At 48.9% G+C, this 12,858-nt stretch overlaps 1 protein-coding gene across 5 annotated transcripts in view; it reads right to left on the reverse strand.

Moving 5' to 3' along the window:
- The window catches only part of RET (ret proto-oncogene), a 262,367-nt gene that overhangs the window by 94,933 nt on the left and 154,576 nt on the right, over positions 1–12,858 (reverse strand). The window contains exon 1 of one of the 5 annotated variants that reach the window (XM_060285976.1): positions 8,858–8,958. The exons of the other annotated variants lie outside the window; for them this stretch is intronic. The gene's annotated coding sequence lies outside the window, so the exon portion shown is untranslated. Of the gene's footprint in view, positions 1–8,857; positions 8,959–12,858 lie in introns of those variants that run through there. 5 annotated transcript variants of the gene reach the window in all.

Genomic DNA, 12,858 nt, shown 5'->3' on the forward strand with positions numbered 1-12,858 from the left:
AGGATAAAAAAAGAACAATTTGCCGAAGAGGAAACATGAATGGCCAGTAAAAAATATGAAATCAGATGTTCAACATCACTAACGATTGAGAAAATACAAATGAACAAAAATGGAATACCATTTTGTATGCATCAGTTTGGGTAAAAATGGTGTCTGATAATCCCACGTGGGGATGAAATGATGAATAGTAAGAAATTTCACACCCACAGACGGGGTGCAAATTAATTCAACCACGTGGAGGACTGGACAGAAATGTGTGAATTTGAAAAAGTGCATGCCTCAAGATGTGGAAATTCCACTCTGGGTACACGTCCTTGGGTACCACTGGGAGGCTGAATAAGAATGTTATCATTATGGTATAGTTTGTTATAGAAAAAAAACTGGAAATAACTTAAATCATTAAAGAAGTAGACAAATTGTGAGATATTTATGATATTGAATCCTCGTGGAAAAGTTAAAATGAGTGAATTAGATCTGTATATATCAATGTGGATGAACTCGAATTTAGATTGTAATTTTTTTTTGAAATTAGAACCATTTTTAATTAAATGTCATGGAAAATACAACGTATCAAACTTTATAGGATGCCATTAAACATGTTTAGAAGAAAATTCATAGCTTGACACTATTTTTGAAGCACTTATGTCTTCACCATCCACATGTGCTTATCGGCCCTGTGTGCATGTGTGTGTCTATATGTCTCAAAATTATGGAAAGCACCTTGAGTCAGGAGGGAAGTTATTCTGCAATATTTTGTTGCTTTTACATGAATTTAAAACTTCTGAGGTAAACATGACCAGGTCTCAACATTTATAAATTCCAACACTGGTGTCTGCTATAGTCTGTACTTTTCTATAGTTTTAAAACTTTCTAAACAGAAAAAAACCACAAAACCCAGGGACTTCCCTGGTGGCACAGTGGTTAAGAATCCACCTGCCAATGCAGGGGACACAGGTTTCAGCCCTGGTCCAGGAAGATCCCACATGCCACGGAGCAACTAAGCCCGTGCGCCACAGCTACTGAGCCTGCGCTCTAGAGCCTGCAAGCCACAACTACTGAGCCCATGTGCCACAACCACTGAGCCCGCACGCCTAGAGCCCGTGCTCCGCAACAAAAAGAAGCGACCACAATGAGAAGCCCACGCACCGCAACGAAGAGTAGTCCCCGCTTACAACAACTAGAGAAAGCCCGTGCGCAGCAGCGAAGACCCAATGCAGCCATAAATAAATAAATAAACAAACAAATAAATAAATAAATAGAAAGGAAAACCAAGGGAATTAACTAGAAAAAAAAAAAAAACAAGTATTAAAAGAAGGTGGGTGGATTTGGAGAAAGTGGCAGCCGCTGCTACTCCAGAACAGCGCAGGCCCCTGGCCAGGCTGGATCTCAGGGCTTCACACTCATGAACTCACCCAGCCCATGACTGGGTCTGTGTTTGCAGAGGCTCCTGGCTGACCTAAGAGGACGGCGCCCACGGGTGCCCTGGATTATAGAACTAGTCACTGCTCACTCAGGCCACGCAGGTCCTCAGTCTCTGACTTCTGGGCAGCTCCTCTGGTCTCTAGCTCACCCTCCTCCAGGAAGCTGCTTGGGGATCTGGTGGCTGTGGCCCCAGCCCGAGGTCAGCCCTGTCCACTCCCAGCCACCCCCAGACTCCAGAGCTCAGACCAGCTCAGAGCTCCAGGCAGCCCTCCACACGCCCCTCCTGGTCTGGGCCCGGAGGAGAAGCCGGGTTCATAACAGAGCTATAAAGATAACAGCCCACATTTATCTTGTGCTTAGAATCCACTGTTATCACTGGTCTATCCCTCACAACCACCAGGAGACCAGGACCCCTCACAAGGGAAATCCATGTTCCTTTTACCCCAATCAAGACCCAGGAACAAGGAAAGGACTCAGAATAGACAGGGAGAGGGGAAAAGGCTGGAAAACTATTATTTTGACATTTTTTGTTTTTGTTCCTGACACATGGAAGTCAGGGTGAGCTCATATCTGAGTGGTGATAAGAATGAGTGGTCTCCCAGCGCTGGCTGCCCTTCCAGGCTTGGGAGCTCCCTCCTGCCTTGGGAGGAAGGGCTGGGGGAGGGACAGAGTTGCCCTACGGTCAGGAGAGGTAGGGTCCAGGCCAGCACTGTTGAGTGAGGTAGGCACTGCACTGTGTCCTGGGGTGTCACCTGTTGGGCCCCTTGCCCTCCAGCTCTGGTCCCTCCTCACAGCCCCACGGCGTGGGCACCCAGAGGCTTCACCTGACCCTTGCCCCCGGCTGGCCTACTCAGGTCTCAGGGGCGGGGGCCAGGGGTGCACCACCCCTAGAGTGAGCAGGAGCTGGTCTCTTGACTTCTAACCAGCACTCGGCATGAACGGAAATACGTTCCAGGGACCCAGCATCATGCCGTGCTCTCCACAGCCCACGACACTCTTTAGAGTCAAAGAATTCTGCGGTCACGTCTGTTTCTTCCTGCTGGAGCCCATCCATGTTCGCACAGCAGAGTGCAGTGGTGATGGAGCTGGGCTTGCCTTTCTGGGCTGCACCCCCTATCTCCCCCCTGAGAAGCTGGCCATGGTGTCTGCTCACAGCGGACCCCAGGGAGGGAGGCTCAGAGCTGGGAGAGTCTGAAAGGATAGTAATGCAATCAGCACCCTGAGACCCTGTGCAGAGAGCTTTTGCCGCAGTATCATGTTTGTGCCTCGTGACCCCAGCACACGGCTGGACGGGGAGCCCTGGTTGTGGCCAAGGCCCTTCTGGGGTTGGCACCCTCCGTCTGTCCAGCATTAGCTCCTGCCGTGCCCCCTACAAACATTTCTTGGACCACCTGTGCTCATTCCCACCTTCACACTGTGCTCGTGCAGGTCCCCCTTCCCAGGATGGCTGTCTTCTGAGCCAGAGGCCCTGCTCAGAGGCCACATCCCCCCAGACATCCGCTTGTTTGACTGCCCCTGCAGGAAGCCGACTCTCCTATCTCAGAAGGCATCTCATTTACATGCCCAGTGTCTCAGAGGAAAGTTGTGAGAAGTAAATCTGACAAATTCATGTTAGTATGCTCAAGTTCATTAGAAATAGTCATCATCATCTTTGGGAAAACAAGGTTGAGCTAAAAAGAAAAAGTATACAAAACAGGGCAGCTGAACACCAGCAGGTGTTCTATCAGGAAACGCAAATCGTTTTGCAAAATCCGGGTGAAGACCCATGTTTGGTCTTGCACAGGCTTGGAAGCTCTGCAGTGGAAAGTGGAAGGTGGAGCAGGTCGGCTCTAAGTCGGGGAGGTCTCCTTCCGGACACCAACCCAGTAGCCCAGGGCAGCGGGGGAGGCCTGGGTCAGCTGGGTGCTGGGCCAGGGCCCTGCCCAGCCCTTCTCATTCTCAGACTCCTGTGGGTCTGCATCCTGAGGTCCTGGGGCCAAAAGGGCAGCTGTCACATGGCCTGGCTCTGCTCCTGGCAACCAGGCTTGTATTGTACATCAGCAAGATGGGTCAACCCTGCGGACCCCACTCACCTCATAGAGCTGCAAGTTAGAAGCCATCCAGGTGGGAATAAGGGTGGGAGGTCCTGGGGGCAGAAGCTGTTGCGTTGTCTCTATCTCTGGGCCCTGGAGGTGCCCGTCCCATCCTAGGTGCTTGACAGATACTCAGTGGGTAGTTGATGCGTTTATTCAGCAAATAGTTATTTAGCACAGGTGCCAGGCGTGGGACTGGGGCCAGTGGCTGATAGGACAGACACAGCCCTGCTCCTGGAAGCTCGTGTTCTAGTGGGCGAACCAGATCCATAAACGGAGCAGCCTGGGCAGCAGGAGGCATCCCTGAGAGAAGAGGCCCCGGGGCACGGGAGGACCCCTGCCCTGTGAAGTCCCAATTACGTGGACACGGAATCAGCCCAGGCAGAGAGCAGGGGACAGGAGGCATGGCCGATCTCGGCTATGGCCATCTTGAAATTCTTAACATTTTACCTTTGAACTTGTGTTCTCTGAGTGAGGTTCTGGAACAATGGAGCACGCGTGATCTGGGGAGACATGTGGATACGTGTGCAGGTCCATCCTCATTATCTTCACGAAGCCTCATGAGCACAGGGTGCTGGTGGACGGTGTGTGACTCAGTGAGGACAAGGAAAGCTTGTCACGTCGATGACTGAGTAAGGGTGGCAGTGAGACCAAAGGGGCCGTGCGTTCTGGTAGAATCCAGATGCTCTCGGCACTGGCAGGGTTTCTTAAAACCCAAACAAGGGGCCCATCATGTCCTTTCTTTCTGGCGTCACTTCCTATATCAGTATCAGTGGATGAAAATGATGACAGAAGGAGAGGGACTTCCTTCCTTGCCAGTATGCTGAGGTTGAGGGTGTTGGTAGAAAGTACCCTGGTGTCAAGAAGTGAAATTAAAACAGTTGAGTTAGTTGTGTGAACCGTTTGCATTAGAGCAACTGCTGTTTTCAGAGCACCGATTCTGTGTCAGGGATTTTCAATGTTTCATCTCAGATCTTCATGTGTGACCAAGGGGCAGTAGGGATGCCTTTCCATTTATTTAGATCCTCTTTCAGGTCATTCAGGAATGGTTTGTAGTTTTCAGTGAACGAATCTTGCACATCTTTTATCAAAATGTTTTCTTAGTATTTAATTCTTTTTGATTCTATGAAATATCTCATTTGCAAATTGTTGTTTGCAAGTATATAGAAGTACATGGATTTTTGTCTGTTGATTGCTGAACTCATGTATTAGTTTTAATAGTTTTCTTAAGGATTCCTTAGAATTTTTTAGGCACAAGATTACAAATAGTGATGGTTTTACTTCTGCCTTTCCAAGCTATATGCCTTTTCTTTCTTCCTCCCTCTCTCCCTTCCTTCCTTCTTTTTTCTTTTTTTTTTTTGCGGTACGCGGGGCTTTCACTGCTGTGGCCTCTCCCGTTGCGGAGCACAGGCTCCGGACGCGCAGGCTCAGCGGCCATGGCCCACGGGCCCAGCCGCTCCGCGGCATGTGGGATCTTCCTGGACCGGGGCACGAACCTGCGTCCCCTGCATCGGCAGGCGGACTCTAAACCACTGCGCCACCAGGGAAGCCCCCTTCCTTTTTTTTCTTGTCTAATTGCCCTGGTTCGAACCTCCAGTACAGTGTTGAATAGAAGTGGCGAAAGCAGCCATCTTTGTCTTCTTCCTCATCTTAGTGGGAAAGTACTCAGTCTTTTACCATTAAGTATGATTTTGTGGGCTTTTCATGGATGCCCTTCCGAAGATTAAGGATGTTCCCTTCTATTCCTAGTTTGTGGATTGTTTTTCACACGAAAATATGTTGTATTTTGTCTAACGCTTCTTCTACATCTACTGATATAATCGTATGAATCTTTTCCCTTCATTCTCTTTAATGTGGTATTTTACATTGATTCTTTTTTGTATGTTATACCAACTTTGCATTCCTGGATAAATCTCACTTGATTATAGTATGTAATCCTTTTTAAAAAACATGTTGCTGGATTTGATTTGCTAGTACTTTTGTGTCTATATTTATAAGGGATATTGGTCTGTAGTATTCTTTTATTGTGGTGTCTTTGTCGAGTTTTGGATTCAAGGTATTATTGGCCTCATGGAATGAGCTGGGAAGTGATCTCTTCTATTTTTTAGAAGAGTGTGTGAAGAATTGGTAGCAACTTATCTTTAAATGTTTGGTATAATTCACCAGTGAAGCTATCAGGGCCTTGGTTTTTCTTTATGAGTAATAATTTGATTATTAATTCAAATTCTGTACTTATTATAAGTCTATTCAGAAGTTCTATTTATTCTTGAGTCCATTTCAGTAGTCTGGAATAGATACTCTATCTAGGTACCTAATTTGTTGGCACACAATTATTCATAGTATTCCTTTATAATCCTTTTTGTTTCTGTATGGTTGGTAGTAATGTTCCCTATTTATTCCATTTCTGATTTTAGTAATTTGAGTCTTCTCTTTCTCTAGTCAGTCTACCTAAGGTTTGTTCCTCTATTTCTCCATTACTTCCTTCTTTTGTGTTATATTTTCTAGCATACTGTTTTAGTGTCCTTGTTGTTTCTTTTACCGTTTTTTTTTTTTTTTTTTTTTTTGCGGTACGCGGGCCTCTCACTGCTGTGGCCTCTCCCGTTGCGGAGCACAGGCTCCGGACGCGCAGGCTCAGCGGCCATGGCTCACGGGCCCAGCCGCTCCGTAGCATGCGGGATCTTCCCGGACCAGGGCACGAACCCGTGTCCCCTGCATTGGCAGGCGGACTCTCAACCACTGTGCCACCAGGGAAGCCCTCTTTTACTGTATTTTTAAAGTTATTTTCTTAATGGGTTCCTGCAGATAACAATGAACATATTAATGATCAGCTAATGATTGGGAAGAGATTTCCTTAAATGCTTTTAACAAATAAATCCTCTAGCCTTTTCTGAGGGACTGTGTGTGTGTGTGTGTGTGTGTGTGTGTCAGAGCTCACCTTCAATGTTCAGGCATGCAGTTTACAAGTTTGCCTTAACTTTCACTTTCTGCTTGCAGAGAGCCTCAAGTTACACCAGAAGTGAGAGATTAGGTCCTTAACAGGTTTTTCCTGAGCATGTGCATAGCCCTGCACTTGCATATGACCTTTTAGATTCCCAGAAATATGTCAGAGCTTTTTAAAGCCCCCTATAGACATCACATTCCCTTGGTTTTCTTTTGCAGTTTTTTTGTTCTGCCTCTTGTTGGCCCCAACTACTATTGCTACTTCAAACAGCTACAGTGTAGAACACCTGCTGCTCATTTCTGTCAACAAACACCTCAGGCGTAGAGCTATTCATATGCAGTGAGCCCTGATTTTTAAAAAAAACCATTTATGGAGGATCCTAGAATGGAATGCAGAACGTGACAAAAGAATCTAACGGCACTAAAAATGTCAGACATTATTTCACTGAAGAGGATGGGGAAAAAAGGTGCTGACCTAAGTAACTTCAGAAATGAGTGGAGTTTGTAAGACTAAAGACAAAAGGAACTGTACATAAGCACTGTATTCTAGTTGATATAGTTGTTCCTCCCAGAAGTATGGGTTCACAATTCTGAAGCCATTCTACATGTATACTGAAACTGAACAATTAAGTATAAGGATGGTTGATGGTGAGAGCCAGGTTTCTCACTGTCAGAGCAGGAGGTTACAGATGAACAAGGGGGGAAAGGCAGAATGATCTATAGCCAAGCCAAGCTGACACAGAAAATTAACCATCACATGCAGTATGGGCACTAATTTCTTTGCTTTGTCAGCTAAGAGACCCTAGAAGCAACAATACCATGGTAACAATGAGCACACTCAGCCCCCAGATCTTGATTTCTAAAACCATTCTCCAGTAAAAGGAACCAGAGCACCTTGGAGAACGGCTGAATCTAGGCTGGGGTTGGAAATATACAAGATGAGCCTGGAGCATCTTGTAGTACCAGAAAGTAAGAAAGTGGTAAAACAAAACAAAACAAAACATAATGATGGGGCTAAAAGGGACACAGGAGTCAACTGAAAGAGCTCTCAATTTGAGTGACAAAATAAACTAGTATTGGATTATAACCCAAAGTATAAAATAAATATTGAGGTAAATAAAATTACTAAATAAATAAACAAATGGGCAGAATAGACAAATACCCTGTGCAAAGGAATTCCAAACAATTGTAGATACTCCACACTTAGAGGCAGAGTATAACTCCCACTCCTTAAATGTGGGCTATTCTCAGTTATTTTCTTTTATAGAATACATTCTACTTTGTAAAAAAAAATAAAGAAAAGAAAGAAAAAAAAGAGTAACTTTATATAGTAGAGAAACCTCACAAATACTATCTCAGCCAAGTGACCAAGGTCAATATTGACAATCCTTAGCCATATTAACAGCAAAGACACTTAATGTCATGTGATGAGAAGGGCATTTTTTTTTTTTTTTTTTTTTTGCGGTACGCGGGCCTCTTACTGCTGTGGCCCCTCCCGTTGCAGAGCACAGGCTCCGGACGCGCAGGCTCAGCGGCCATGGCTCACGGGCCCAGCCGCTCCGCGGCATGTGGGATCCTCCCAGACCGGGGAACGAACCCGTGTCCCCTGCATCGGCAGGCGGACTCTCAACCACTGCGCCACCAGGGAAGCCGAGAAGGGCATTTTTTCTCTGTGGTCTTCCTCTCCAAAACATATTACTCCAGTCTAATCATGATGTACCATCAGACATATCCCAACTGATGGATACCCTACAAAATACCTGACCAGTACTCCTTGAAACTATCAAGGTCATCAAAAACAAGGAAAGTCTGAGAAACGGTCACGGCCAAGTGGAGCTGAAGGAGACACGATGATTACATGTAATGTGGTATCCTGGATGGGGTCCTGGCACAGAAAAAGGACATCAGGTAAAAACATGAAAATCCAAATAAGATGTACTGTTTAATTAATGATAATGTATTAATATCGGTACCTTAGTTGTGACAAGTGTACCATATTGACATAAGATGCTAATAATAGGGGAAACTGGGTGTGGGGTATAGGAGAACTCTCTGTCCTATCTTCACAATCGTTCTGTAAATCTAACGCTCTTCTAAAATAAAATTTTTATCTTAAAAGATGGATTGGAAGTTTTGTATAGAGAGATGTGATTGATGCGCCAGCATTTTAAGGAAAGGATCTTTCCCTAAACGCCTTTTCTCTGGGATGATTTCATTTCCCTGGAGAAAAGTCCTCTAATTTCTGGCCTGGGGGCTACAGAAAGGCTGCTGGTACTTGCGCTGCTGCTTCATGGCAGAAGGGGGTGGGGAGCCCATGTCATCGCTCAGAAGGCAGATGTTAACTCACCTGCCCCTCACTTCCAACATGATGCCTCCCCTTTTCAGTAGGACCTCTCTGGCTCACCTGGGAACACACCTCCTACCTCCTGCAGGCATGCGGTGGGGGTCTTGAGGCCTGACACTGGGGATCCGTCACTGCTTTTCATCCATTTCCCTCCATTGGACTCAGGGCTGTTTCCACCACATCACCTGCTTTCCATGTTCCCACAGTGTGTTGGTATCAGTTGTTCGGTTGTCTCTTCCCCTGTGTTTTAATTGACTTGTTGTTTATTCTGTCTTTGTAGGTTTCAAACTTCTCTTTTTATGTATGGTCACTTTGGTAGGATTTGGGGAGAGCGAAAATAAATGAGATGCTCAATCAGCCAAGTTTAACTGAAAGTTTTATGGTTCCTCCACCATGATCAAATATTCTGTAGGAAAATTAGGGCATGACATTTCCTACCCTAAGACCCTGGGACTGAGTGCTGGCCCTGAGGCTCCTGTCAGACAAAAACTAATCAGAAAATGGGCAGATAAAATATCTGAGCTGAAAGATCAAAGTCAGAATCCCCATCTCCCTAAAGCCCCAGTTTCCCTTGGAAACCCACAACCCCATTACCTCAAAGGAAATATGGCCATACAGGTGAGCTTCTCCGAGGATCAGTTTGCCTGGGTAGATGGCAGCTTCTGCCTTGTGGCTCGGGAATTCCGTGGCAGCTCTGATCTCACTGGGGCCCACAGGAGCCTCTCAACAGAGCCTGAGTCACCATCATGAAGTCAGCCAGCACCCTGTTCCATCCCCAAGTAGGCCAGCAGAGCTCGGGCATGCTCCCATTGCCCTGATGGACAACTCAGAGAACTGGACTTGCACCCAGCAAGTCCCCTGACCCCCTGTTATCCTGACATACTCACATTTAAGGTGTAAGCTGCAGCCCCAGTGGAAATATAAAAAGGAAGTCAATTCCATGGGTTTTTCCTCACAAAAGGAAAGCTAAATACCGTCACTCAGGCCAACGTAGCCTGAACACGAGGTGTGACGCTTCAGGAAAGAACTTAAGAGGCTGCCTCTAGAAGTCTGCTGCTCAGGGCTCTGTCTCTCCCCGGAGCCACGAGGATGCTGTGTGGGATTCTGCTCCCAGTTGCCCACCAGCCTTGGTGTCACCTCGTTTTACTCGGGGTGACAACCAGGCCAGGAGATGCTGGCCTGAGACTTGCCCCTGCCATACAGGGAGACTGTCTGAGGCGGTGTCCCTTCCTTGCTGGGCTGAATGTCCCTCTGAAAGGCCTTCCCCTCCCAGCAACCTCACAGCATGGAAAATGCCACAACCGTGTGGTGCTCTCACCTCCTGGCAGCTGGACTGCATCATTTCTCCTCCAGCCCGCACGGAAGTGGACATGATCCGCACTGCTCTCCACTGGCTCTGCGGCCCTGGGAGCCCTGCTGGGAGGCTGAGGCAGGCCTTGGCGTACCCAGGACGTTCCCTCCTGCACAGTCTAACTCAGTCCCTAGAGTCCAGCGAAGCCTCCTCCAGCCAACCTGGTCGGGTCCATTTACCTGGGGATGGGTGGGGGTCCCAGCCCCCTCCTAGGGGTGAGTAGCCGTGTCTCCACCAAGGCTTAGCTCCTGTGGTGGTGGGGAGCTCCCCCAAGCATCCACCCCTCACCCTGCCCTCCTGGGACCGACCTCAGCATCCCCTCTGCTGCGTGCCCTCTCCTGCTGGGGCCCCGGCACCACGCCCTAAACGCAGCCCTCCTCACTGCATTCCAGCCCTGACCTCACCTCTAGACCCATCACCCCTGCCAGGTGCTGCCCGCACGGGGAAGGAGATCCCTGAGAGCAGAGCTCAGAGCAGCAGACCTGGGGGGCCTCACAGGGAGGCAGGTGAGGCCACCCGAGGAGGTCACCACCAAATGTCAGGGGCCCCAGTGCCTCTCACCACCTCTCCCCAGGCAGGGGCCGGATCCAGGCAGGCAGGCGGCAGTCAGGTGCATCTCAGGGCAAGTCTGAGAGCCCCACTCCACTCCCTCCAGAAAACAGGCTCTGCTCCATCTTCATGTATTTATAATAGCCCTTTCTTGTTTTTTGTCAAGCTGTGTTTTCTGTGTATTAATAAAATCAATGATACGAATCCCACACCAGGGCCTGATATGAGATCTCTGCTGGGAAACGCTCCTTCTAAAGCGCTCCCTCTTCAAAGAGCTCTTTCTAAAAGGAAGTAATGGTCTCTGCCCATGCAGGAGCCTTGGGGGACACAGAGGGCCATGGCTCTGCAACCTGGCCTTCCATAGGGCTCTCTCATCTGTACCCCCGTAAGTGGATCAATCAGAGATGCCCAGCTGAGGAGAGCACAGTATGGGTGTCTTCCCCCAAAGGGACCCTAGGGTGCAGAGCACCAGCAGGATGAGGGCTCAGGGGCCTGGGAGGTACGGGCTGCTCTGGGTCTCAGGCCCTGCCACCCTCAACCCCACACCCCCACCTCAGCCTGAAGCTGCAAGCTGGAGCCCCTGAGGAACGTCCGTACTGGGCCAGGAAGCCTGGAGCCTAGTCTAGGGAGGGGTGAGCGCTGAGCACCGCCACTTGGGAGAGCCCTGAGGAACTCCTGGGTGAGGCCCCAAAGCTGCAGAGCACAGAAAGGAGCTCTCAGCAGAGGGCCTAAGGCCAGAGGTCTGGAGATGGACTGCATGGGGCTCCTGGACCTGCTCTGGAGCATCAGAGTTGGGATGCAGATTCCCAGGCCCTCTTTCTTTCGGGGCCTTGCCTTCTCCAGGACATGGCAAGTCCCACATGTCTCATGGAAACACCAGCTCCTGTCGGGGTCACCAGGTGGGCTCACAGGCATGGGGTCAGCACAGTGGTGGTGGGATCAGCAGGGAGAGAACTGGGGACTAACAGCCCTCGGTACCTGATGACCTCCATCCCTCTAAAGGGAGGCTGGTTCAGGGTTTCTGGATTCCAGGGAGGGCAGGCAGGACCCCTGGGGGTGCCCTGGACCTGTCCCGGCTCTGTCTGAGGGCCTTGGATCTCCTGGGGTTCACCAGCACACAGCTGGGCAGGGGACATGCTGTGAGAGCAGTTATGAATTAAACTGTGTCCTCCTCAAATGCATATGTTGAAGCCCTAGCCCCTACTGTGACTGTACTGGGAGACCGGGCCTAAAGGGAGGTAATTAAGGTTAAATGAGGTCATGAGGGTGGGGCCCTAATCTGATAGGACTGGTGTCCTTATTTTTTTTTTTTAAGATTTTTTTTTGATGTGAACCATTTTTAAAGTCTTTATTGAATTTGTTACAATATTGCTTCAGTTTTGTGTTTTGGTTTTTTGGCCGCAAGGCATGTGGGATCTTAGCTCCCCAACCTGGGATCGAACCCACACCCCCTGCATTGGAAGGCGAAGTCTTAACCACTGGACCGCCAGGGAAGTCCCAGGACTGGTGTCCTTATAAGAAGAGGAAGAGACCTCAGAGAGCTCTCCACCTCTTTCTCTCCCTCTTTCCACATGCATGGAGGACAGGCCATGTAAGGACATGGGAGAAGGTGGCTGCCTACAATCTAGGAAGAGAGGCCTCACCAGAAACCAACCCTGCCTTCAGAACTGTGAGAAATAAATTTCTGTTGGATAGCAGCCTTAGCTGACTGATACAATGGCCCCAGTAGGAATGTTGTACAGAGAAAGATGCTCTGGGCTGTGAGTCTGGGGCAGCAGGGGTATGATCAGCAAGAGGCACAGACAGCACAGGTGCCTGGAAGTGGGGCCTATAGGGACTGGGGCTCACAGGACCCCTCCCCTGGAGAACCCCTCTGAAGCCAGGGACATACTGGGCCCACTGTGGAGCTGGATCGTGGTGCTGAGCAGTCCTCAAAGGTGTCTGAGACCACTGATGACAAGCTGATGACAAGATTGGCATTGAGGGTTGAAAGTGCAAGGTGACCAACACATCCCTGGAAGTTAGCTCTTGGGCCAGCTGTCATGGGACAGGCATATTGCGGGTGTTACTCTTGGCTGGGGACCTGAGGTTTCCATGAGGTCCAACCTCCAGGGTATGACCCATGGCACAGATGCAGGCCCTGGATGCCTCCCAGTGGGGAGTACGGGCTTACCCTCCTG

This window comes from Globicephala melas, chromosome 16 (assembly GCF_963455315.2).
Source record: "Globicephala melas chromosome 16, mGloMel1.2, whole genome shotgun sequence".
Classification (NCBI taxonomy): Eukaryota; Metazoa; Chordata; class Mammalia; order Artiodactyla; family Delphinidae; genus Globicephala; species Globicephala melas.